Source organism: Erythrolamprus reginae, chromosome 2 (assembly GCF_031021105.1).
Source record: "Erythrolamprus reginae isolate rEryReg1 chromosome 2, rEryReg1.hap1, whole genome shotgun sequence".
Classification (NCBI taxonomy): Eukaryota; Metazoa; Chordata; class Lepidosauria; order Squamata; family Dipsadidae; genus Erythrolamprus; species Erythrolamprus reginae.
The window spans coordinates 290,296,665-290,319,082 of NC_091951.1; the positions used below are offsets into that span (position 1 = coordinate 290,296,665).

Genomic DNA, 22,418 nt, shown 5'->3' on the forward strand with positions numbered 1-22,418 from the left:
TATATGTCCATCAGAAACAATAGCTATGTAAACATTCCCTCTCTTCCATAAAATAGTGGGTTTTGATTGTAGTTTGTCATTTGATTTTTAGAGACATCGTAGGAGACTTGTATTAATCTATGGTAGGAAAGTATTAGGAAGTGTGTGGTAGTAGTTTTTCCAGCTAACATATTTTATTATATGTATAAGCATTTGTGAGCTCTTATTTCATAATAGGAGTTGTTAGAAAATGTGATACCAGGCCTCTTCTGATTTTGTTTTTAAGTTAATGCATGGTAGCAGAACTTCAGGCTTTTTAAGTAGAAGTTAACATCATGGAGATCATGATTGCATTCTTGAAATAATGTGATTCTCCAGCCTATAGGAGAGTCCACAATCGATGGATTGACCTCCGTCCGTCAACCAATCAGGACTGCGCCCATACTATAAAAGCTCAAGTTCTGTCTATCAATCCGCTTTTTTCCTCAATCCTCAGCAGGACAAGACGTGTGGTCAACTTACCGACTGTGTTCTCTTCTTACCTTGCTTTCCTATTCCTTCCTTATCAGGTATTTTTTAAAAAAGCCTCTCCCTGTTGTCCTCCTCCCCTTCAGCCGCTTCCCTGGGAAGGCATAATTGTGAGGTGGGAAGGTTCATCCTTCTTGACTGTGCCAGCTGGCCAGCCTGATCGCTAATTAAATCGATTTCTTTGTTCTGCCGCTATTTACTGGAGCCTTGGAGAAACCGGCGGGGGAGAGGTAATTGCTTCTTGCAGCTGCAAGCCCTTCCCAGAGGCCCCTTTAGCCGGCGAGCCTCGCTGAAGTGGGACCTATCCCGAGGACGCAATTTCGGGTTTTTATTCCTGAAGCGGCTTGGAATCCGTCCGGTCTCCTCTTTCTCATTAATTCAGCACCTCACAGCTGATCGGCTCCTGCGGCAGCGAGGCGCTCCACTCCTGCGCGCAATAAGGTTTTTTCTTAATTCTTATTGCTGGGTCAGTGTTTTAATTTAGCCCTGTTTCACTATAATTTGTGTGCAAATAGGTTTTGTTTGGAGTGGGATAGAGCGGCTAAGCCGAAATTGCTATTTCTGACACCTTCAGGGGAGCGAGTGATCAATTAAAGCGCCTTTTTATCTCTAATTTATTTTTGGCAGTTGCTAATTGTACTTCTGAGGCCAGACAGCACTGAACCTAACTAGGCCTCCTGCCATTTTGTTCTGACTGGTAGTTGGGTTTTTTGCTTACTGGTGGCCATTTTATTTACCTCAACTGCCAATTTACTGGTCTGGGCCTTCTCGTTGGAAACATGTCTGACTCTAATCTTACCAGCCACGAATCATAGAGTCCTAGTTTAAATCCTCAAAGGGACTCTCAGTCCCCAGGTCCAAGCAATGTGGGACACTCCTTTACTCATTCAATGAAATGAGCCTTTAAGGCCAAGGAGTCATGGCCCAAAGCTACCAAGGCAGCTAAAAGATCAGAGACCAGGATGCATAAGGCCTTGACAAAAATGTGTGACAAAGCCTCCAGGGAGGTTCCCAATAGTGAGACCTTACCGCCTACTGACCCAGCAGACAAGGCCTTAATGGAATCACACAACTTGGTATTAGCTGATGCTGACATCTGGGGATCCTCTGAACAGGCCTTCCCTGTCCCTCCCAATCCCCTTCCTCCTCCCCCACCCTCTCTTCCTCCATCTTCTCTGCCTTTCTCCTTTAATCAGTCTGCTCCTTATGTAGTTCCGCCTGTAATACCAGCTCAAACCTTTCCTATGTATCAAGGCCTTAATGATAGTTCAAATTTACAAGCCATAATTTCAGCAGCAGTCTCGCAGAGTGTGAGCCAATGCATGCAAATCATGCAAGAGTCTCAGACCCCTTCCACTAATGTAAATCAGGTCTGTCAATCATTATACACGTTGACCACACTGAGCCCAAGCTTCGAACTTTGCAAAAAAGCGGATTGATTGACAGAACTTGAGCTTTTATAGTATGGGCTCAGTCCTGATCTTTTTACCGAGGCAGCCTTCGTGGGCATACTAAAGTTTCTCCAGGATTGGCTTGACAAGAGGCTTGCCCCTATTCGAAGGCAGGTGACAGTCCTGTATTCTATTTTATCTTGTGGAGCTAAGGATTCCTTATCAAAATATCCCATGGTTTGCCAATTCCTTCATGGAGCACCCAATCTATGTCTGCTTGTGGTGCATCGTTATCCCACATGGGGTCTAACAAAAGCCCTCAATTCATTCACTCTAGGTCAACTTAGAGATGCCAGTCTACATCATATCAGGTGGCATTCCTTGTAGCTGTAGCATCTGCGTGTAGGATGTCAAAGTTAGCAACTCTATCTGATCAGATCTTTGTGTGTTCCACTCTTAACCTCTGGACCCTACTATCATTCCAAAGGTTAATTCTTGGTTTCACAAGGCCCAGGAGCCGATCCTTCCTAACTTTTACTTTCATCTGACTCATTGGTTGGAATGGACATGGCATACATTGGACGTACGAAGGACATTCAAGATTTACATCTCATAGACTTCTTCTTTCAGACAATTGGAGTCCCTTCTAGTCTTATTTCAGCCTTCTATCTTGGGGACTATCACCCACTGTGGGGAGTTTGATCAGAGCCTGTATTGCTAAAATCTATGTGATCCAGGCCTTGCCCCTACCAAGGCATGTCATGGCCCATTCTATGAGGAGTGCTTCAGTTGAGGTCTGTTGAGCTGCTATCTGGTCCTCTGCATCCCCTTTCATATGTTACTATAAATTGGACTCACATGCATCGGCTGAGGAAGTCTTTGGCAAATGTGCTTCAGCATGTTTGATCTGACTAGGTGGCTCAGGATCAGGCTACGCCCTTCCAATAGACAGCCAGCTTTGGTATGCCCCATTCCTGGATGCTGTTTCCACTAGCATGATGAAGGAGTGTTGGTCTTACCTGATACACTCCTTGTAGACCTGAAGACAGCATCCAGCCCCACCCAGATTGGCATCTGGTCTTGGCTTACACAGATATTCTGGGAGCAATATGCAAGTTTGCATCAGCGCCTTTCTCAAAAGAGCGGAAGTCACAGGAGGAGGAAGCATGTCATCTACTTTGCAGACTCAGTCTTACTGAATAATAAATGGAGTTAACCCATTCCTGAATGCTGTCTCCATATCTACAAGGAGTGTATCAGGGTAAGACCAATGCCCAGTTTAACAAAAGCCTCCTCCTCCTCCTCAATATGATTAAGCTATTAGAAAATATTCCAGAATATTATGCAATTACCTCTCTAGGATAGCAGAGATATTCAAATATTTTAGTCAGTAGTCTATCTGTTATAGACTTTATATAATTGCAATACATGTTATACATTTGATTCTATTCTGATGCATAATTTCTACTTTTAGGGGAAGATTTTTCCAGTACTTAAGTGAAATAATGTGACTGTATAACATGATGTTTGCATGGTTCGATCGATATACTGTAATTGTGAAACGCCTGACTCCTGCTGATTTAGAGTTTTGTAATGGCTCAAAATGTATGTTAGATCAATCTGATAGCAAAAACAAGCAAATCTAATTCATACCTTCCCATTGCAAATATATTTGTTAATCTCTAAGTATATGTTTCTGGGTGGTGAGATGATCAGATTAATGGGTACATGTGTATGGGTATATGTTTCTGCTCTCCTTGTGTATTGTATTTGCAAACAACTGTATGTATCATTGGGAAATTACATCAGTGTGCAGTCTGCAAACACAGCACTCTGAGCCACATGATACAAAAGGGAGTAGGATAGGATACTTAAATTGGAGCAGTTGCAGCATTTCTCCCATAGGGATATTTTCCCCATGGTCCCTAGCAGGATCTAACCAATTTTCTGGTTTCTCTTACCACACCAAATTTCTGTTTTGTTTTGGGAAAGTTTTCTTCCCAATTGACAGAGAGAGAGAATCCAAGGCCCTTGGTAATTGAGTAGGAAAGCATAAAAAGCATAAGATAAGCAAAACTGAAGGGCAACTCAGTTGAATGTGCTTTCTAGATAAATCAAGGATGAATAGGAAAGCAAATATAGTGAAGTGGAGTTGTTAAACTTTATTAAGAAAGCTTTTTGCCAGTTAACATGGGATTTGCATCTGACACTGAATAATCTGTCCAATTGATAAAATTAACTTTCCTGAGTTCTTCGTATAATGAAATCAAATTGTTAGTTTTATTTGAGAGCTTTTCACAGTAACGTTTAAATCCCAATTTTAAACAGAAATATTTTCTTGTGTTGAAAAATTGATTTTAAGAACAGAATTAATGGATTTTCAAATTTTAAGCAAATTATTAATAACAATAACAGTAGAAAAAAAACATGCCAAAATACTTTAAGACTTTCTAATTCAAACTGACAAGGTTTTTGAACTGGACCTGATGATTGTGGAAAAGAAAAAAAAAGTGAATTATTGGTGTTGCCATACCAGGTGATAGCCAAATTGATGAAAAACAACAAGAAAAACTTAGCCGATATCAGGATCTTAAAATCGAACTGCAGCGATTCTGGCATAAACTTAGCCGATATCAGGATCTTAAAATCGAACTGCAACGATTCTGGCATAAACCAAGTACAGGTGGTCCCAGTGGTAATCGGTGTACTGGGTGCTTTGCCAAAAGACCTCAGCCAGCATTTGAAAACAATAAAAATTGACAAAATCATGATCTGTCAGTTGTAAAAAGCCACCATACTTGGATTTACATGCATGATATGAAAATACATCACACAGTCCTAGATGCTTGGGAAGTGTTCAACTTGTGATTTTGTGATACAAAATCCAGCATATAAATCTTGTTTGCTATGTACTGTTTTTTGTGAATAAAATAATAATTCATTTTTATTTTCTATGTATGTAATAAATATATTTTTCAACTGCCCTTGTCAACTGCATTTCACTTTTCTTTTTGTGGATGTGAAGAAAGAGCGGAATTTAAGTTCAGTCACTCTAAGCATTTTTGCTGTGCTTTAAGGCATTAAAAGACTAAATAAATTAATAAACATCCTCCAAAATCTTATTTCAATTTTCTAAGGTGAAGTTATTTTATTGTCTTTCTCCTACCGGTATGTTATTTTCATAGTTTGTTTAATAAGTCAAAACAGTGTAGTGTGTTGATGCTTTATTTGAGGAATGTTACTGGAAAGAGGAAATGATTTACAGCACTTCTTGGATGTGGAATGATTTTGTAATCATGTACCTGTACTGCAAATCAAGGAAAAATAACAGAGATTTTTTAAAAGGTGCAGAACAGACCACTAGAGAAAATAAACCAAGCCAAAAACTGAAAATCAAGTAAAGTCCTGGCAGCTCTTCTTACAAAAATATATGAACATTCAAAACATCATCTAGTCCCCACACATTTGTAATTATGTATTACTTTTTTGAGTACTGTATATGAATGTGAAATAAGCAGACAATAAATAAATAGTCTGCAAAATCATCCCCCCCCCCCTTTACAAACACACATTGTGCAGCTGCTCATCCTGGCAACATCCATTTTCAGCAAGTAGGTTCAGTTTGCCAAATAAACATGATTTTATTTTTATTTTTTTTGGCTACTTATGCTCTGTTTAAATGGTTGATTTAAAATAGTGTGAAAGTCTGCAGACATAAAGAGATAAAAACAATATTCTTAAATAACTCTTGACATAATCTGCACTGCGTTGTCCAAAAGGGGAAATATATATTATATGCAGGTGGATTTATTTTTTTTTAAAGACATTTTTACAAAGTAGCTTCTTCCTGGCAAATTAAATACTATGTCTGTACAGTATTTTCTTATGAACAGAATTTGCAGAATAATGAAAAAGTCACTCACTTAATCATATACCCAGCCTATAATTAGAATCAGGATTTAAAGCTTGAAATTTTGGAATGCCATACACAGATGTAAGTTCCACTGTGGCACCAAGCTGTCTTCCAGGTCCTTTTTTCCCCCTGAAGTATAAATTTGATGGGCTAAGAGTAAATACTTCATTCAACCTAAAAACATCTCTGCCTGTCTAGACAAGAATAATCTAGGAGAAGCATATTTTACAGCAACTTTGTTCAATAAAGACAGTAGCTGAAAGCAGAAGAGCAGTCTTCATTCAGATGCATAGCTTATTCAGGCAAACCTGCTAATTTGTTTTCACCTTCAAGGAGAGTTGGAACCTTTGTATTTTGGGAGCAGTTTCCAATGTAATTGTTTCCCACCTCTTAATCTTCAATCTAGTTGACTAGGATTAGTGTGCATAGAAAGGCATGAAATGTTTAGTACGGTTTTTTGTGCTTCTCTCTTTTTGAAGTCGTTGGAGCTGTGCCTGAAGGGTGATGTGTTATAGAAGCACAGCACCTGTTTTGATCATTTGCAATAATAAAACTGACGTATGTCAGAATATGTTTGTATGGTGAAAAATATAAAAATATGATAGCTATGATGTGCAATTAAAAATACTTTAGACTGAGTCCACTCCAAAATTTGATGTCAGTCAAATCTTATTCTCAGACGCCTCCATTCTTTTTCATTCTTGTAAAAATAACACAGTAGTATTAGTTGGCTAGTGGTTTCATTTTTTTAAGTGAAACAACAGTAAATACTTGGTGCTATATGGTGAACTACCATATAATGAAGTGTAAGGTAATTTTGGATGTTGCAGCAAATCTTATTTGCTTTTTGATCATTCCTTGACTGAATGTAATTCTGATGTGAGAAGAGGATAGGAAACAAGATTCTTTCTTTGTTGAAATTGCCTAATGTTCTCAGTGCTAGAAGGATGTGCTTTATTGATCATTGTAACCTCTTCTGCTTTATTACAGTTTCATCATGGAATCTGTTTTCAAGGACTCCTTCTGAGAATTAGTTGAGAGGAAAAAAAGCAATTTGCTTGTGTTTTCTAATCATAAAACAGGCTGAACAGATGGCAAGCCAGACCTGAAATAGTTTATTGGCTGCCTGCCACCATCCTATGAATTTTTATTTGTATAGAGAACAATTTTTATTTTTCCCTTTTTGGGGAAAATATGTGTGTAAGCCTCGGGAAGATTAATCCTTCATTTCCTGAAAAATGCATCCTTGTAGAACAAATGTTGCAGCAATGTGCCATGCAAACCTTGCATTGTGTCAATTAGGATGCGTAACATCAGGAGACTACCCAAGCTGTCAAAGGCCAGAGCAGCTTTCAAAAGTTCTTTTATTCATGACTTTTCCTGAAAGGGAAAGAAATTTTCCTTTAGCCTCAAAAAGGGAGCAGTTAAAATAGCATTCCACAGCAAGCCCATTGTTGAATCACTGACCTCACAAGGGCTGAGTAACTATTTCAGAAATAAATCTGCCTACAGCATTTTGCAACTATTGAGAGAAAACAAGTGGAAAGAATGGCTTTAGATATTTTGGTCAACACTAGCATACATGTAATATAGCTCGTTCATCAGTAGTACTAGAATATAAAAATAAAATTTGGCATTTACAGTTACTATATTTATGATATAGAACAAGAAAAGTTTGTCATCTATCATATTAGAATATATAACAATAACTTTTTTGACTCTGAAGAGAAGATTGAAGGAGCCAAAACCTATAAACCTTGTTTTATTCTTGGATATGATCAAGATGAATGCTGTTAGAACCATGAACAATGAATTTCTGGTTGCCTGGAAACCCAAACATTAGCATGTAAGGGAAAGCTGATGAGTTTGTTCTGTATACAGAAATTTTATACAATTTGAACAGCATTTATTGATTTTATTTAAACTCTATTTTAAGGACTCTTTTTTAGATAACTGTAATTTATGGACATTTTTATAGTTTTCTTCTCATGAGTTATAAGACAGGTAAAATACAAAGTGACTTATTACAAGGGAAAGCCATTGCTGGGGATTTGCTTTATAATATACGGCAAAATAATTATCTTCCTCGTCATCCAGAACTGATACCCATCGATTGGAGTCTAAGCCATTTTGAATTTCAAAAAACTTCAGATTGTATCACTTCAGAGTGATAGTATAGCCTCTGTTATCATTTATGAAATGAAGTTGTTGAATTTTAATTGCATGATTTGATATTTCTAATAGAAAGTAAGGGTAAATATAAAATCTAAATCAAAACTAAAAGTCTATTTTTTTCTGCAAGGAGCTGGTTAGATTTGGAAAATATGGAGTTACTTGAGTAACACATGTTTCAAATGCCTGGTTCTGCTTTTGTAATTGTATGTCTTTCCTTTGTATTGAATTTCACATCTGGAGTAGTTTTCTTACAGACAGCTGAAAGTTTTCCTTACAGTGTAACTATTTATTAAATTTGAACTATGAAACTTGATCACACCGCTTTCTTGAAAATGTTTTGTCTGGTACAGTAATCTGTGCAGAGGTGAAGCCAATGGCTCTTGCCACCTTTGGATTGGTTTCCTATAGAACATGCATGGCTAATCATTTGTCCAGGTTTTCCATTGTCAGACCTTATATTTCAGGCAAGGCTCAGCCTGGGGACTTATTTTTCATCACTAGTTGCAAAAGCAAAATCTGGAACTCTTCCGGCAAGAAAATGCCTCTAAGTATCTGCAGAAGTCTATTCCCCTCTGTCTTGAATAACAGCAGTTATTCCTCACACATCAATGATTAAATAGTATGGATTCCAGGATGATTTCAGTCCTGCCACTTTTCACTTTACACATCAAACACTCACTGTGTAATTCACTGAACTGAAGCAATAGTATGCTTTAGCTGCCTTGAAAGAAGACAATATCAGCCACTTCCAAGCTAGTTAAATTGCTGAGCAGAAATGAATCTCCATGAATATTGAATGTATGTAGATACCAAGAAAATGCATTCCGTCAGAAGATACTTTTGCACTGTATGTCCTAATTATTACTTGATAAGTTCATTTGCATCTGCAGGAATTTTATATACAGAAGGTATCACTACAGTTTGCTGATACGATGATAGCAGAATAATTTTAAAGGGCAGTTCAGTGGCATTTTCATTCAGCAATTTGGCTGAGGGATGGAATCTACCTAGCTTTCTTATGATGACAGAAGACAGAATAGCATGATTCTCAGCAATTCAGTCCTGTCAACAGCAGTCATTTGCAAGAGTTTTTAGACCAGGTTTTTGAAGCTTAAACAGAACCTGTTAGTAGGCGGGAAAAGTGGTTGCACATTCCACCCTTCCCTGTTTCAGTAATGGAAATCTTCAGTAAGTGGGGAGAATATTCATCAGTCTCTGTCTGGCTTCTTATTTCACTTTTAACCTCATATGTCAGAACTTCTCACATCCCTGAAGAAAATAATATTTCACCTTGGGAACAAAAATCTGTGATAGAAACACAGCTTTTTCCAGATCGTATAAACTTCCACTTCATTTAGAAAAAACTAATTTATATCACAAGAATACAATCTCATGCACAAGTGCACTGTAAAGCATAGCTAAAGTATTATGAGTACATCTTAAATATTAAGTACTGTAACTGTACTCTTCATATAGTGATCTGAACAAGGTGTTTTTTATGAACTAAGCATATTTGTGTTTTTATGACTTAAGTTTTATTATTTACTATTTGGTGGGCTTTAACATTTGAGTTCATGTGCTTTCTGCTATCACTGGAACACAAAAAAAGTGTAATTGTTAGCTCAAACAATTGCCTGTTGGCTATTATCAGTTCATTAAGAGAGACTTCCTGTCTTTAGAGTTCATTGGAATCTTCAGGCAAATTGATTATTCTTATAGTGGTATTGAATTTATATTGTTGAGTACATAACAGTTGCAGTCCTGCATAGGTCTCTTGGTAGTTAATAGCTTAATCCTTAAGACATGGATATAACATTACAGCATCAATATTTCTCTGTTCATATTTTATCATTCTGTTCTGGGCTACCAGCCAATTTAACCTGTGCACTTTATTTCTTTATCTGTTCTTCACCTCCACTGAAATCTACATTGCACATGTATCTCTGGTTTGCTTTCTATTCACAGAGGCATCCAGCTGGGAAAATATAATGTGTACAATACTCTGTGCTTCAACTGACATTTCTTATAAATTGCAACAGAAATACTGCTATCAGCAGCTTAATAGTAGGTAGAATGCAGTTCTACATATCATGTCTCAGCAGGATGCAGAATCTGTGGTTATGAAATTTTCTATTTGTGAGTCAGGAGAAGGCAAAAACACACACACTTGCATAGCAGACTCAGGTTGGAAGGAAAACCAGTTGAAAACAGATTCATTGAAATCCTGTCTTTTTGAAAAGATGTTATAGGAATTGAACAATGATAACATCATTCTTGCATTTTGCTGAATTGCTATCTTTGGAGACTCAAACCCTACAGGAGGTTTTTGTGATAAGCAGCTCAGTAACGGCTACATCCTTTTCTTTTCTGGAGAGATGGCCATTTCTCTCTTAAAAAAAATAAATAAAGCCAATGCCAAAAGATGTTTAGAACTATGTTTTGTAATATATCAGTTATAGCAGAAATTTTAATCTGGATGCCTCTTAGAAGTAGCATCTTTCTTGCATTGCATTCTGAGAAATGAATTTGTTCATTTCATTGTCAGATGCCTGCAGGGGCTTCTAAAGTATGTGATATCTGTTTCCAGCTGCATAACTAGATATAAATATAATCTGTTTCTCATAATTGTTTCTAAAGAATTATCCCTCTTTTCTCATCAAAACAGTCTAGATTGACACAAATTCTCTCACTGAGCTTTGCTTTATGTATGTACATTTAAACCCGTAGTCGAAATCCAATATTTTCATCATTGCATTTCTCTGGATCCTAATTATTTTTAAGAGATATGTTGAAGTATGAAAATATTAATTGATGTGGCAAGAACCAATAGAATAGGAAGCAATTACTTTTAATGAAGGACTCTTTGGGTTTGCATTTTAATGGAGAAACTAGGGTTGTGACTAAAATTAAAACATTTGTTTTTAGACATTTTTAGTGTGTTTAGTTATAGTAAGGAAAATAGTTTGGGGAATCACTAATCACTGAGTTACTTTATAGAAATGTTATCCAGTTACAACTGGATTTCAGGCATTTAAGACACAATTCCCCAATGACTAACTATAGAGGAGCAGATGAACAAACAAGCCTGACAGAAGTCATCTTTTGAGATACTGTATATTTTTTTCTAAAGTAATGGTACTTGTTTTCTAATAAGAGAAATTACTATTTTAAAGAGACTACTGCTCTCCTTTAAAAGGATTCAGGTTAACAATGAATCACATTTAGAAACATTTCCATTACTTAGTAAGTAAGTTGCATTGAACTTTATAGACTGACAAGTTAGACTATATTGATGACCCTGACAAAAAGGTAACCTAATAACTGCAAGCAATATACTGTATAAGCTGAATAGAGACACTTGAATATCATTCAGGATGAGACTACAGTGTTCCCTCGATTTTTGCAGGGGATGCGTTCCGAGACTGCCAGCGAAAGTCGAATTTCCGTGAAGTAGAGATGCAGAAGTAAATACACCATTTTTTACTATGGACAGTATCACAAGCCATCCCATAACACTTTAAACCCCTAAATTACCATTTCCCATTCCCTTAACAACAATTTACTCACCATTATTACTGGTACTCACCATTGAATAAGACACTTAGTGATCCTGATATTTATAAACATAATTATTTATTAACAATTTTTTTTTTTTGTTACTTATTTGCAAAAATTATTAGTTTGGTGATGATGTATGACGCCATCAGGCAGGAAAAAACGTGGTATAGAAAAAACCCATGAAGTATTTTTTAATTAATATTTTTTGAAAAACCGTGGTATAGGCTATTCGCGAAGTTCGAACCTGTGAAAATCGAGGGAACACTGTACTTTATAATAGAATATGTCAGTAATGGTGAACCCTTTTTTTTGGTTCACTTGCCAAAAGGGTGTGTGTATGTGTGCACTAGCATGCACGCACATGCCCACACCCATTCCCTCCCCCCCATCCATGTGCAACCCCCCTGGACTACCTCATGTATGCGCACAATCCTTCTATCCCCGCACATCCGCACAGACCTCACTGAAGCCTGGGACGGTGAAAAAGCAGCCAAACAGGAAAACTGGAAGTTCAGGAAAACCGACTTCCAGTTTGCCCATTGTGCTGTTTTTCACACTGCGGAGCCTTCGGGGAAGTTTCTTGAAGCCCCTGAGTGGGAAAAACAACACGACAGCCAAAACGGAAGTTCATTTTTCTGAACTTCCAGTTTACCTGTTGGGTAGGGGTTTTTTGCACTCCAGGGCTTTAGGGAAGCTTCCTTGAAGTGTCCAGAGGGTGAAACAGCCTTCTACAATGCCAGAAATCAGGTGGCTAGCATGCACATGCGCACTGGAGCTGACATAAGGCACTACCTCACATGCTTTCAGATATGGCTCTGCGTGTCACCGGTGGTACACATTGCCATAGGTTAAACATCACGGGTATATGTGCTAGGTAGGAGCAGTGTTTCTTAATAAATTGTGAAACCAGTTTTGGATATATGTATAGACCAAAAAAATGCCATGTTAGATTTACATTCTACAAATAAACTGTATATATCCTGAAAAGCAAAATAAATTTGTTTCATCCTCTAGTTTCAGTGTGCTTCTCTTTGGTACACAGTGGCAAACGTACACCTGCACGCATAGTTTGAAGACACAGCTTTATGCTCTGTTGCATTGTTCTATGTTTTCTTTATTGCCCTTATCTATTACATCTATAAAATTTATTTAAGCAGTGCCAAATCTCTCTTTTGAGCCTTGCTTCAAAGACAATAACCTCTGTCAAACTGTTGCAAGGAGACTTGTTGAATATGACTGATCATTAAATTGCAAAGAGCTAACGATAAAAACTTGCTGTTGGGAACCAATGGAAACTGCAAATAGATGTTAAACATTTGGATCGTGTTGATTTGCTTGTGTTCTAGTCTTGCTTTGTTGCTATTTTACTGTTATTTTCTTTAAAATCATTCTGGGATTTGCTAATGCTAGGGCAATGTAAAGAAATTACAACTCCTCAAAACAATATACAGTACTGTATAATGTACTAACACGGAGAAAAATTAAAATGGTTGAAATTTAGAAATATTGTAATCCTCACCGCTATAGATAAATCAAAGCTTACAGGCACAATTAAGGCTAGAGTCACTAAAGAAGGTAGGTATTAAGGAAGAGTTAGGTGACCACACCGCTTAGCGACCACAATCCTGGGACTCTCACCTGCCAAAATTAAGCAAGAATCACAGGTCATTATGTGGATGGAGTCCCAGGTAAGGAGCATAGGGTGTCTCAGTGATGGGGAAACCCTGGTAGGCCCAGTGCAGGGTAGTACAACCTTCATGTGAATTGATGTGATGCTACAATGCAGTGCAAAGCCTCAGCTGTCCACTCGGCACAGCATTGCTTAAGATGCTGCAACTCTCATCACTTGCCTATCTTCCCCACTGATCTATGCACACAGAGCAAAATCTAAGTCAGTCCATGGCACTTCCCCTATACAGTGATCCCTCGAGTTTCGCGACCTCGATCTTCGCGAAACGCTATATCGCGATTTTTCCCACCCGATGACGTCACTCTCTTCCTTCCTTTCTCATCTTTCTTTCTCTCTCTCTTTCTCTATCTTGCTTCTTCCTCTCTCACACCCTCTTCCTCCCTCCCTCTCTCATCTCTTTCTTTCCTTCTCTCTCTTTCTCTATCTCTCCCCCTCTTGCTGGCGGGCGGGCAGGCGGGCGAGCGGGGGCATCAGCGAGGAGCCGGGGTTTCCCCTTTGCGTGGGCGGCGGGGAAACCCCGATCTTCGTCTGCTTGCTGCTGCTTGCAGCAGCAGCGAGCAGACGAAGATCGGGGTTTCCCCGCCGCCCACGCAAAGGGGAAAGCCCGATTCGGCTCCTTGCTGCTGCCGCGGCCTCCCAGCATCTGATCTGCTCGGCGGCAGCAGCAAGGAGCCGAATCGGGGTTTCCCCACCGCCCACGCAAAGGGGAAAGCCCGATTCGGCTCCTCGCTGCTGCCGCGGCCGCCCAACATCTGATCTGCTCGGCGGCAGCAGCGAGGAGCCGAATCGGGGTTTCCCCGCCGCCCACGCAAAGGGGAAAGCTCAATTCGGCTCCTCGCTGCTGCCGCGGCCGCCCATCATCTGATCTGCTCGGCGGCAGCAGCGAGGAGCCGAATCGGGGTTTCCCCGCCGCCCACGCAAAGGGGAAAGCCCGATTCGGTTCCTCGCTGCTACCGCCGAGCAGATCAGCTGCTGGGCGGCCGCAGCAGCAGCGAGCAGACGAAGATCCGGGTTTCCCTGCCGCCCATGCAAACTCCACCATCTGCGCATGCGCGGCCATGGAAAAAGGGTGCACATGCGCAGATGGTGTTTTTACTTCCGCAACCCTACATCGCGAAAAATCGATTATCGCCAGTAGCGATTGATACAGATACTCACACAGACCTTTAAGTTGATGACAATGGCATATGGGAAATTTCACACAGAATATAAGAGTAATATTGAGTGTAGATTTAGAATTAAGGAAAACAAGCATACGAGGGTCGCTAAAAAGTAATGCACCACATTTTTTTCTTCAACAATTATTTATTGAACACAACGAAACTTAAACACAAGAAAGAATGATGTTTCTTCTACACTCCCTATTTTTCTATGCAATCTCCGCCCCGTTCTATGACCTTTTTCCAGCGAGACACAAGGTTGTGTCGATACCACTCCTTGTTCTGGTCACGAAGCCATTTCTGCACTGTGCAAATCACCTCTTTGTCATCCTCAAAATGTCTTCCGTGATTAAACATACTTAAGATTCTCCATAAACTACACAAACATTTGCAAATGTTCCCAAGGGTTTCTTTCTCCGCAATGAGAAATTCAGTGACTACGCATTGCTTGGTAATGTACATCACTTACAGACGCCATTTCGAAACACTGCTGGAGCTACACTATCTGTCTGGAGAAACGCAAAATTTACACACGCACTCCTGACAATTCAAATAATGTATATCTAAAGTTTTGCATTCATACCATTACTGTAGGCTGAGAAAAAAATGTGGTGCATTTCTTTCTGGGTGATCCTCATAGAATTAGGGGGAATACACTATTGTGAAAAATAAAAAAGAATGGTGGAATAGTAGAGAAAAAGAAAATGCCTGATAAAATGCATGGAAAATGATAGAAAATTTATGTCAAAAAATTAAAATAAGGGGCAGAAGTTGTATAAAGAAACTAGCTGCAAAAAATATGATCAAGAGCATTGAATAGTTGATATTAAAATAGAAAGAAAAGATTAATTGCTATGTTAATGGAAATAAAATTGGAAATGGATAAAAAGAATTAAACAAGTAATTAATAGATTTAATGAAATTACAAAGAAGAGATGGAAAAATTGGGGATAAAACTGATGGTAAAAATGATTGAATTTTTTTTCTGATTTGTATAGGCATAATAGTTCAGGAATGAATTGGAAACAAATGTCATACATGTTTGTGTCCAAGAAAAAGTGTACTATAAGTGAATCACAAATGTAAAAGTATTGAAATATGGTGAGACTGCAGATGGAGGTTTTGTGACTGTTGAAATGTTAAAATATTGATGTGGCTTGCTTATGGAATAGTTTGTGATTTGTTCAAACAATGTGTGAGCATCTGTGCCTGATGATTGTAATTGTTCCCCAATACAGAGGGGAAATATAAAAGATTGGATGGCGAAACTTCAAGGGAATATAGTTTTTTGTGTACTTACAAAGGTATTTGACAGAATTTTGATCAAAACTGTGCAAAAGTGTCAGTGAGCCAAACATGGGAAATGTAATACAGGTTTATACCAAGGAGAAATATTTTCTTACTTAGCAAATCAGAGAGAAATGTATGAATATATGAAGAGGGTAATATGAATGAAGGTTTATCTAAATTTAGGGTTTGTTTCTTCTATTCTGTTACTCTCACTTTCTTTTTCCAGTTATTTAACTAGATACCAATCAATCAGACCAGAGAGATATACTTTGCTTTCTTTTCATTTAAAGTCCAAGATAATTGATTTTTAGAATGGCTGCATCTGATTTCTGACAAAATGATCAATAGCTATCTTTATTGCAGGACAGGAATGACATTCACTTGGTTCTGCTTATTTCACTTTGGGATCCTGTTAGACTCCACTATTTAATTTTAACCCGTCAAAGATTGCAGATTAATCAAAATGCAACATTGAAACATTACTACTGGTAGATCTTGCAAATTTGAGTATTTAAAATATTTAGTGTTTAGTATTCTATGTACCTTTAGAACCTGAAATTTATAAAGGAAATATGAGATTAATAAAGCATGCATAATTAATTTCTTATTACCAGTGAATATATATTGCTGGAATCCAATCTGCTTTCCCATAATTAGTTATTGTGTTATTTTTGGGGATTTCATAAAAAGTTCTATAAATTTTTAAAATCCAAGCTACATAATAAATTAATTGTACAAAAATACAGTCCTGGTAAGTTTTTAAAATGATTAGAAAGGCTTTTTTTGTGTAGATTCGACTAAACAATGTCGTCCGGCGGGACCCAGGGGAAGAGCCTTATCTGTGGCGGCCCCGACCTTCTGGAACCAACCCCCCCCCAGAGATTAGGATTGCCCCCACCTCCTTGCCTTTCGTAAACTCCTTAAAACCCACCTCTGCAGTCAGGCATGGGAGAATTGCGTCATCTCCCCCAGGCCTATATAGCTTATGCATGGTATGTTTGTGTGTATGCCTTGTTTTTTTAAATATTTGGTGTGACCACCTTTTGTCTTCAAAACAGCATCAGTTCTTATACTTACACAGAGTAGGATTAGAGTCAGGTGTATGATTAATAAATTATACCAATGAGGTGCTAATCATCAACTTCATACATAGATTGAAACAATTAACTGAATCAAGCAGCTGTGTAGGAGGTTTAAAACTGGGTGAGGAACAGAAACTGTGTTACTACTAAGGTGGAGTTGTAGAATGCAAGTTTCATGTCACAGGTCATATACACTATGGCAAAACAGCACAGGAATAGGACAACAGGTAAATTATACTGAATCAGCAATGCAAAGATGGTCACCAAATATATTGATTTGATTTGGATTTCTCTTCTGTTCATTTACTTTCCATTTTGTTAATCGAAAATAAACTCAACACTTCTATTTTTGAAAACATTTTCAATTTACAGCATTTTTGCAAGATTGCCTAATATTTTTGCATACTACTGTATATACTTCTCTTCTTCCATCTCTACCCCACCTCTTTGTTTCCTATAAATCCTGCCAAGATTGGGGGTAGGCGAGTTGGTTAGCCAGTTGAATGTATTTCATAATGAAGCCCCAAGTTGCAACTACCTCCTAATTTTATTATCTAAAAATATTAATGAGGCATTTTTGGAAATGGCACAGGATACTGAAACTTTCTTTGAAAAATTCCACCTACCCACTTAAAGTAATAATAATATTGTATAATTAAAAATCTCTATTAAGAAATCAAGAGGGCAAGAAGGAGTCTAGCTGACGCCAGGGGAATTATCCATGGGAACATTGAGAGCAGGAAGAGGAAAAAAAGAAGAATGTGAACAATAGGAGCTATGGAGTTTCACTTGGGCCTAATGCAGAGAAGCTGTAAAAGCTGTCAAGAAAAGTGATTGATTGGCTCTTGCATTCCAGTCCCTAGTGCAAAGCAATAATGTTCCTGCCTCTTTGGAGACAGTTTTATGTGCCACTTGGGGTCACCGCTTATCAGGCGGAGGGGCCAACATTTCAAATGAGGCTAAAGTGCAGTCGATAATTCAGATGAATTTGTGCATGTAGTCCCAAAGTGAAACAAGTCAAAGCACTTTACGCTGATAGTGATATTTGAAGGTAAATATGAGTTACAATTTGTAGCTGATTTCATTTAAGATGGAAAATAGTAGATTTTTTAAAAAGAAAAGAAATATGAGAAATCTGGAGGCCGCCCTTAGAATCTCAAATAGTTTTGGCCTCATTTTATTCAGGTTAAAGGTAGACTTAGTTTACTGTGTATACAAGAAAAAGGAAACTGTATTAGCTTCTTGGATCACTGCAGGTCAAGGAAAGTTCAAGTCAATGTGCTCCTCATAAAAAACAAGGAAAGCAATCAGCCCAATATGCTTGGGGAAAAATACAAGAAAATTGACCATTTAATTTTGAGAAAGTGAAAAGGAAACATTTTGAGTTTATGTTTGGATTTCTAGGAGAAGTCTCCCAAAATATCACTTTCTGGGGGGAAAATCAAGATACTTTCTGGTAAAGAAAACTGTAAAAAAATCTGTGTGGATATTAGAATAGTGGCTCTAATTTAGTTTGTTTATACATGAAGCAATAGATAATCTCACTTCTTAGTAAGCTGTCTAATTTTAGTAGAAGCTAGCAAGGGATGTGGGTTGTCATTATTTACAGTTCAGTAAGCTTATTAAAGGACCGAACCTTTCAAAGTGCTTGAATACATTTCAGCTTCTCTGACACAATATAATATCTTTAAAGTGTAGAAAGAGCAAGGGAAAGAATCATTGCTTTTGGCTTCTAAAAAACTTAAGACTTCAAAGAGAGCCATTTGAGATGTAGTTTTCCTCTAATATAATAGGTTTGCTTGACCTCTTTTTTGTTTCCACGATTTTATTTCAGGAAAGGCTAGTATTTGAGTACAAATTGCATTGCCTGAATTCATGGATTCTTTAATGGCTTTAAAAGACATAAAACTCACAAGGGCAGTGCTTTCTCCTCTCCTTTTTTCTTTTTAACCAGGCACAGATCAAATCAAACTCCTTTGTGACAGACAGTGTAGCACACAAAGTCCTTAAAACCATTAAATGATCATCTGAGAAAAACACACCACACTATATTCCTTTTTTATTTACAATCATATAATCTATAAATATATGTAATATAAATATAAATCAGTGTGACACAGATTCTTACTCCATAGGGCACAGTTCTTGTGTAACTGTTCTGGTTCCTGTTTTCTGACATTTTGCCTGTGAATAATGTAGAAACATTCCTGAGGCTACCGTTATCTTTCTTTGGATAACAGTTATCCGTCCTTATTATTTGCTATAATGAAAAAAAGTATTTGCATACTGTTATGAAAGATGTATGCTGCGTGCAGGGATGGTATTTACTTACCTTCTCTACTGGTTCGCAAATGTGGGCCTGTATGCTTTGCTCACCTGTGCCTCACCCATGCATGTGCAAAACCTTCTACGCATGCGCACAAAATGTAACATGCTTACATGCGGTTGGGTGGGGTCACCTGCAGTCAGCGCTACCAGTTCGCCCAATTTGGATAGAACCGGCTGAATACCACCACTGGCTGTGTGTAAAGAACAGAGGGGATGGGACATTCACTAATCAACCGTTGCAATAACCGAGTCCTCGGAGAGAGGCGGCATACAAATCAAATGAATGAATGAATGAATGACTAAAAGTTGCAAGATATATATCAGTACTTTTTGTGATCTTATTTTGATAGAACTCAGGTAGAGAAATATAGATACACAATCTTCCACATTTGACCATGCAGCAATCCACCACAGTTTATTGATAATAAATGATAAATTGATAAAAGCTCATATCTGCAGATTTAATGATTTTAGTGAAGTATTTCATTCTGAAACCTTTAGGCCATGGGTGTCAAACCCACGGTTTCATGTTACCACCATGTGATGTTTTGTGATGCTGGGGTCGGCACGGCCTGCGCATGACACATCTGGACTGCCAGTGTGACACCCCTGCTTTAGGCTAATGACAAAATATATATAATAGTGGTTGAATCGAAAAGGATGCAATTAAAGCTGGTTTAAAAATAAATCTTTTTTGAAAACTGTTCCTCATTATTTAAGGGCACATTGACTTTGGTATTTTTGCCATTCCTAACCTCTTCAAGGAGGAGACGATAATGTCTTTAAATAGTATGTGAAATTTAATGCATACTTGCATATTAGGAAAATGTAACCCAGTGACTTTCACTATTTTTCAGCTGCTTTTTTAAATTGCTGTTTTAAATTCCATTGAGTGGAATAATAAAGGAGTGATCATGTCTAGTAGTTGGCCTTTGTAAAGACTGACTGGCTAAGAGGCTTTATGATTTACAGAGGCCACAGCTGGCTGCCAACGGAGCTGCAGGGATGTATTCTCTCTTGGGTCTGGTAGCTAAAGATGAAAAGGACCCCAGAGCTGGCACAAAAGCAAATAAAATGCTTTGACTTTAAATAAAGCATCATAATTTATATGAGACTCTGCTTTTTTAGTCCCAATAAGATTCATGGATCAGCAGCAGCTTTTGGAGGTTGTGCTTATCTAACTATCTGATCCCACTGTATTTTGATAACCGTATCCTGAAATAGACAGCATTATTTTTACCTCCTTCTGTCCTCTCCATTCCCTTATCCCTGTTTTCTTATTTCAAGGAACAGAATCTACTCCTTCCTCTTAATGTTTCATTATCTGCTGTTGGATATTTTCCTCTTGTTCACACCTGGCAGCCTTTTATAGCCATAGAAAACAGTGGGAGAGTAATTGCCAAATACACCTTGAGGTTTATTTACTTATGGTTTACATATGCCCTTCCTGCTGAATTCTTTCTAAGTCTTTCACTGTTTTGAGAGAGCAGGAAACAAAGAATTCACAATATCATTTTGGAAGTTAGTATGCAAGGTTTGATAGTATACAAAGCTCAGTCTGGAAATTTAGAAGATTGTTTTTGTTTTTGTTTTGCACAGGTTTGTAATGCAGTGCCTTATTCAATTGTTTACAGTTGCCTTCTTTGAAGTCTTAAAATAAAACAAGATGAAGGAAATAATTGTCTTTTAAAATATGAGCTTAAATGTGTAACCTGATAAATATGTGTTTAATGTGAAAGTGGTTATCCTCTTGAGGCCTGTTCTTCTTACATATTTTTAAAGAATAGCATTCTTGCAGAGATGGGAAAAAACTATTTTTAAAGCTGGAATCGAAGACCCTGGAATAAAAGTAAACAAGTTAAGATGGAAGATTCCCTAACATTTAAGTCCTTTCCATCCAGTTTGAAGAATCTTTCCTGGATTCGTATGAACAAATTGAAAGTGTTCATACATCCAAGTGGTAGAAAAAATAATCCAAAATGTTTACATAATCTTCCCCTGACAAGAAAAGATAATTATTCTGCAATTAGTGTTATGAATGTCATATTGTTGGTGTTTTTTGAAAAAGAAAATCTACCTTATTTTAAAATAATACAGCTTTCTCATCTGTTAATTGATTAGCAAAATATTTGCAGTACGTTACTTGCAGATTAGGAGTGTAGATAGTTTTGCTTATCAGCTGCTTTCTCTGGGTAAAATTCAGCAGTGATAGCCAACCTTTCCGGCTCTTCGGACTGGAAGGAGTGGGAGAATAGGGGGATGGTTTTGTGCAAATAGCAGGCGTGTGTGTGAGTATGCAAAGCTCCATTTGTGCAAATTCAGTTTTGCATGCTTGCCCGCTGTTCAGTGCATAGGATCAGTGCTAGCTGTTAATTAGATTTCTGATGTGCCCAATTTCTCTTTCTTGTGTTGTTTCTTCTCTCACCTTCTCTTCCATCTCACCTCTTCCTATTCAGTTTTCCTCTTTGCCCCAGTAATTTCACCTCAGGGAGAATCACTCTGAAGATTTTGAGCATTCAAAAGCATTGAAAAATAGTTTTTATAACTGTAGAAAATCATTGCATGTTGTTTCACCTTTCCCATACATACAAAAACACAATACTGTATTCAAATACCGTTTTTTAAAATTAAAAACAAACATCCTTTTCAGGATCTAGCTTGGATCACTCTGAGACATTATTTCAGGTTAAAGATAAGTTTATCATTTTGATCTTGTTATCTGTGCTTATTTCACCAATCTTTTGAAGTTATTTTTTTTTGGCATTAAAAGAGTGAAAAAGTAGCTTTGATTTTTCTCTCTATTAAGAACTACAGAATTAAATATGGCTTTCAACTAGTTATGTGTTTCTAGTTATAAACTAAATTCTAAAAGTAATATAATTAACTATATGTCTCATGTATATTTTAAGTGATTTATGTATGAATTAATACATCAATTAAACAATGTAATGATAAAATACATGACACCTAGTATAAGAGTATTGGGATAGTGAAAAGCTGTCGAAGCAGGAGTCTGGTTTAACTGACAGCCTAACCAAATCCAGTTTGTACTCTTTCCTCTTCATCTTTTGCCAAACGGAAAAATTATTTACCTGCCCAGTATAGTCCAAAGTGCATAAAGTGGGATGGCACTGACTAAAATCTTCTCTCACAAGAAATTCATTTGGTGCTTATTGAAAAGCATTTTTGTTTCTGCTTGGCCTATACTGGAACCAACCCATTATTTATATTTGCTCAAACTTAGTGTACATCACCAGAGAAAAATGTAAGAATTCACTCCAATATAAACTGTGTAAAAATAACATTCTTTAAAAGAGCACTGCT

The 22,418-nt window shown here is 37.6% G+C and overlaps 1 protein-coding gene across 1 annotated transcript in view; it reads left to right on the plus strand.

Moving 5' to 3' along the window:
* Positions 1 to 22,418, plus strand: part of ZNF608 (zinc finger protein 608) — a 116,814-nt gene that overhangs the window by 74,338 nt on the left and 20,058 nt on the right.